We start from the raw sequence: 6000 nt of genomic DNA on the forward strand, positions 1-6000 counted from the left end.
ACACTTTTGGTGATATGTAACTCTAATTTTTGCTCTTCAACAAAGCAATTTCAACAATTTCCTCTTTTTCAAAGCCCTTCTAAGTATATATTTTCATAGCGGATCTTTTTCTATTTGACATTTTTATGAATTTGCAAGTGTGATGTACCTCTTTGTAACTTTTTAAAATTGTTGTTCCCATTTTTGCAGGTACTCTTTAGTTTTGCTCGAAAATGAAGTCATGTCACGTGGCCCTTCATAAGCAATGAATGGCAGGCGACACTGCCACATTCAACTGGTTTATGCTTTCACTACTTTTCCTGTATCTGAAAGGCATAACAGGGAACTATTGGAGCAGAAATAAGATGTGTTTTGTTAGTTGTCTGAAGCCCTGAGGACTGGACCTGGATAACTCCTGATACTGTAGACTGGATCGACAGAAAATAAGTTGTTTCTTTCTGACAAACATTTCACCATTAAAATAATGAGATATAAAAACAGGCTTTGCTGTGTGGGTACTTTTCTGTTAGGCTGGTATTGTCAATGTGTCAGAATCATTAGCTCATTGGCATATATTCTGCAAGCTAATGCTTCTGATCTAATTCACTGCAGGGACAACATGCCTGCTACTAAATAAAACCCAGACTGAAAAGAGAGGGGGAGAAAGTGCTGTGTGACAGGACCACTTCACTCCGCAGCCAGACAGCCTTTCAAACCTTCATGTCCTATTAACTCTTGCCTGCTTACCTTTCTATTCAACTATTGCCATATTATTCATGATCCCATGTTCAACATGTGCCACAAATACAGTATATACTGGTCCTCTACAGACATACCTGTAGAGCAACTATGAAAACACGAGTTTGTGGAGCAATTTCCTCTTGTGTATCTTCGAAAAGAGGAGCAATTGTTAGCCCTGACTGAAATAACCAAGGCATGTGAAGATTTCTCATCAGACACAGATTGCATGTAGAACCTGTTTAGTGATAGCATGACTCATAGAAAGTGTACACATTGGTTTTCAAAGTTATGAAATCATTTAATTCATACGAGGATTCTCATTCTACAACCAAAGTGTGCTCCTTTCTTGGTTTAGTTTCAGATTTATACTGAAAAGTTATGATTAACTTGAAATCAAACCAAGGAAGGGGTCAGCAGGGTTACGGTTGGAATTAAGGACACATGCATTTGCTTGTACACGTATAATGCATGTATGTGTGAAGTGCCCACCAAATGTGATCTTTCTAAATTCATGTAAACTATATTACTGACACTGGAAACATATTAAACAGGTACGGCTTGTTTGAAGAAAATGTCAATATTTCAAGACAGCAGTCCCTCATCGTTCAGTTCTGTGGAAATGCCATTGACCTGGAAAATTAACAGAAATGCTAAGCATTTCCAGCATTTTCTGTTCTTATTTCAGATTTCTAGCATCTTAATATTTGGGATACCCGGATCAGATTGAGACCATTTAATTGGCAATCTCTGTTGGTTCCTTTTTCTTTGGCCAAACTCGGAAGCGTCTCTGCATTCAAAGTGTGGATAATTTTAAAGCTCGTCTTTTTATAGTATCACATTAAAATATTTCATGCAATTAATAGTTTTGAAGTGCAGTGTTCATTTCTGACACCTTTTCACTAAAAAAAAATGCCTCATCAACTGACCCTACCTTCCATGAAGAATGCCACATGGAATATTATGCCTGATATCACCATCTACCGCTCTAACACTTTCTTCTCCTTTCAAGCGTCTCATTTTGCTTCACTCCTCTTGCATCTTGATAAACATCTTGATTCTCTATCAGCCACCACATATCATAAACTTTTTCTAATTGAGATACCATCACCAATTTCCTCCCTCTGCATCCAAGTAGTTTCTTATCTTAGTTGATTGCAAGTTCTATTCCAACTTACCCTGCTCTTTCCTGATTTCAATGCCTCCTTATTCACAGACAGGCCTTGGACTTGTCACTCCAGTACTTTCATTAACCTCACTACCCCTATTGTCACCATCACAGGAAAGGCTGCCTCTTATTATTTTCTAGTATTGTTTCCACTCTGCCTCCCAAACCTTGTGTTGCTAGTATGTAGAAAAACCTTTCAAGATTCACTTAGAGCCTCTTTTCAAAATCTAAACTCTCTCACTTTTGGCCTCCATTTGCAATGACCTTTCACCATGCTCATCCATTAATTATATTGAAATTTCAAAGGAAATCTCAAAATCAAATAAAGACATACACTCAGTGGCCATTTCATTAGGTATACCTATACACCTCTTTAGTGCAAATATCTAATCAGCCAATCATGTGGCAGCGACCCAACACATAAAATCATGCCAATATGGTCAATACATTCAGTTGTTATTCAGACCAAATAGCAGAATGAGGAAGAAACGTGATCTAGTTGACTTTGAGCATGTAATGACAGCTGGTGCTAGATGATGCAGAAGACAATGGCGGTATGCCTGATGTTGTAGTGTGAGAAGGAAGAGAAGTGGATGCACTTACTGTTACAAGAGAGAAGCTAAAAAAGCTCAAAGACCTAAAGGTATGTAAGTCACCTGGACCAGATGAACTGCACCCTAGGTTTCTGAAAGAGGTGGCGTTAGAGATTGTGGTGGCATTAGAAATGAACTTTCAAAAATCATTGGAATCTGGCATGGTGCCAGAGGACTGGAAAATTGCAAATGTCACTCCACTCTTTAAAAAAGGAGGAAGGCAGCAGAAAGGAAATTATAGACCAGTTAGCCTGACCTCAGTGAATGGGAAGATGTTAGAGTCAATTGTTAAGGATGAGGTGATGGAGTTCTTGGTGACACAGGACAAGATAGTACAAAGTCAGCATGGTTTCCTTCAGGGAAAATCTTACTTGTCAAACCTGTTGGAATTCTTTGAGGAGGTTACAAGTAGGATAGATACAGGAGATGCAGTGGATGTTGTATATTTGGACTTCCAGAAGGCCTTTGACAAGGTGCCACACACAAGGCTGCTTACCAGGTTAAGAGCCCATGGTATTACTGGAAAGTTACAAAATGGTTCGTGCATTGGCTGATTGTTAGGAGGAAGCAAGTGGGAATAAAAGGATCCTTTTCTGGTTGATTGCCAGTGACTAGTGGTGTTCCACAGGGGTCAGTGTTGGGACCACTTTTTTTATATATATATAAATGATTTAGATGATGGAATAGATGGCTTTGTTGCCAAGTTTGATATGAAGATTGGTGGAGTAGCAGGTAGTGTTGAGGAAACAGGTGGGATGCAGAAGGATTTAGACAGATTAGGAGAATGGGCAAGGAAGTAGCAAATGAAATACAATGTTGGAAAATAGATGGTCATGCACTTCGGTAGAAGAAAATTCCAAAAATCTGAGAGGCAAAGGGACTTGGGAGGCCTTGTGCAGAACAATCTAAAGGTTAACTTGCTGGTGGAGTCAATGGTGAGGAAGGCAAATGTTGTGTTAGCATTCATTTCAAGAGGTCTAGAATACAGGAGCAAGGATGTGATGTCAAGGCTTTATAAGGCACTGGTGAGGCCTCACCTTGTGAACAGTATTGTGAACAATTTTTGGCCCCTCATCTTAGAAAACATGCACTGGCATTGGAGAGGTCTAGACGAGGTTCACAAGGATGATTCCAGGAATTAAACGGTTATAATACGAGGAATGTTCAATGGCTCTGGGTCTGTACTCACTGGAATTCAGAAGGATGAGGGGGGATCTTATCGAAACCTTTCGAATGTTGAAAGGACAAGACAGATTAGATGTGGAAAGGATGTTTCCCATGGTGGGGGAGTCTAGTACAAGAGGGCACAGCCTCAGGATAGAGGGGCCCCCTTTCAAAATAGAGATGCAAAGAAATTTCTTTAACCAAAGGGTGGTGAATTTGTGGAATTTGTTGCCACATGCAGCTATGGAAGCCAGGTCATTGGGAATATTTAAGCCAGAGATTGATAGGTTCTCGATTGGACATTGCACAAAAGATTCCGAGGAGAAGGCCGGGTACTGGGGTTGAGGAGGGGATAAAAAAGGATCAGTAATGATTGAATAGTGGAGCAGACTTGATGGGCCTAATTCTGCTCCTATGTCTTATGGTCTGGATATCCCAGAAACTGCTGATCTCCAGGGATATTGATGAACAAATCTCTAGAGATTGGTGCAAAAAATCAAAAACACATCCAGTGAGCGGCAGTTCTATGGGCAAAAATGCCTCGTTAATGACAGTGGTCAGAGGAGGAAGGTGACAGTAACTCAAATAACCACACGTTACAACAGCGGTGTATGAAGGGAATCTCTGAACACTCTACACGTCAAACCTTGAAGTGGATGGGCTACAGCAGCTAAAATACCATGAACATACACTCAGAACATACACACGATGATCACTGAGTGTAATTGAAAAGACTATAATGTGGTTGTTGAGCTGGTCAACTGATTAGAAACGAATGTCACTTAGATAAGGAAATTTGCTGTCCTTGCCCGGTTTGGCCTAAATGTGATTATCGTCCTATGTCAATATGGTTAACTCTTAAACAGAAAACACTGGATATAGTCATCAGGCCAGGCTTTATCTGTGGGAAAAGAAACAGCTCTAATGGCACAAATCGATGAAGAATCTTAGGTTTATTTTTTTTACATTTGCAGTTCTCTTTGGATTTTGTTATATGGTTGTCCTTAAGTAGCCAAGGAAGGAACTGCTCAATTAAGCATCTTTTCTGGATACCTAATGCTGGGTATTAGATGCCAGTCTTGCCAACCGTACCCACAGGCCCAGGTAGGAACAAAATTAAAGTTTGCAGATTAGGAAAAGGCCACTGGAAAGGATAAAGGATAAATCTTAGTATCCTCTGGAACACTTAGCAGAGGACAAGAAAATGTCTTAATAACTAAAACACTGAAAGGCTAAGTCCTCCATAATTTTACCGTCAAGAGGGTCAAAAGAATGCTTTTTTGAAGTGATTATATCATCATCTCATGATCCTTCTGTCCATCATGAGACTGCTATTTCAATACCACCCTGAATCCTTCTGAGAATGAAGTCAATGTCTCATCTGAGCAGCTGGAGATGCAAATTCCAGTCACTGAACCAGCGATACAGGTTCAACTTGAATGTAGATCGAGGGGCTTACAACCCCAGACTGCATGTCAGCTTAACTCATGAATTTAATAATCATGTAAAATTAATGTTAAAGCAGATGAGCCTCATGAAATATTTTAGTTACGGTTTTTAAAAAGTACCAAACAGTGAACTTCTGAACTTATAAAAGGATTATACCAATTTACTCAGCTGCATTTTAAAACATTGATCTGTGTTGAATGAGAAGTTAGTCACATACCATGGCATTGATATAATGTCAAACCATAAGAAATGAAAGAAGGATAAGGACTTTAAGCCCTTTGAGGCAGTTCCAACGTTCAATAAGATAGACTTTTATCTCAGCAAATATCAATTACCTCAGTTTTACCTCAATTATCTGAAAATATTCAGCAAATGAGCCTTCACAACCCTCATGACAGAGAATTTAAAATACTTCGTACTCTCTGGGTGGAAAACATTCTCCTTTTTTTTGTCTTGAATGGCCAATCACTTATCTGAGACTGTGTCCCCAGTTTCTGGACATTCAGCCAGGCGAAATACCATCTATCATCTTCCCTGTCAAGGCCTGTGTGAACTTTGTATGTTTTAATGAGATCTCTCCTTCTAAACTCCACACAGTATGGATCCAGTATACTTAATCGTTCCTCATTGGACTATCTCCATTTCTTAATCTCAGGAATCAGTTTGATGAACTTTTGTTGCACACCATCTAATGAAAGTATAGAACTTCCTCAAGTAGAAAGAAAAGCCTTGTACAAAATATTTCAGACCCAGCACCAACCAGACCAATATAATTACACCTTCACCACTGAACGCAAATTTTCTTACAACGAAGGTGAACATACCTGTTCCCCTTCCTAATTACTTGCTGCACACATATAACAACTTTCGATGATGTCAACACCAACTATATTTTGATTTTTCACCATA

General features: G+C 39.4%; 1 protein-coding gene across 2 annotated transcripts in view; it reads left to right on the forward strand.

Moving 5' to 3' along the window:
- Positions 1-2031, forward strand: part of wnt7bb (wingless-type MMTV integration site family, member 7Bb) — a 166828-nt gene extending 164797 nt beyond the window's left edge. For both annotated transcript variants that reach the window (XR_009513670.1, XR_009513671.1), the window contains one exon: positions 190-2031. The gene's annotated coding sequence lies outside the window, so the exon portion shown is untranslated. The remainder of the gene's footprint in view (positions 1-189) is intronic.
- The last annotated feature ends 3969 nt before the right edge of the window (positions 2032-6000 follow it).

This window comes from Hypanus sabinus, chromosome 8 (genome assembly GCF_030144855.1).
Source record: "Hypanus sabinus isolate sHypSab1 chromosome 8, sHypSab1.hap1, whole genome shotgun sequence".
Taxonomy (NCBI): Eukaryota; Metazoa; Chordata; class Chondrichthyes; order Myliobatiformes; family Dasyatidae; genus Hypanus; species Hypanus sabinus.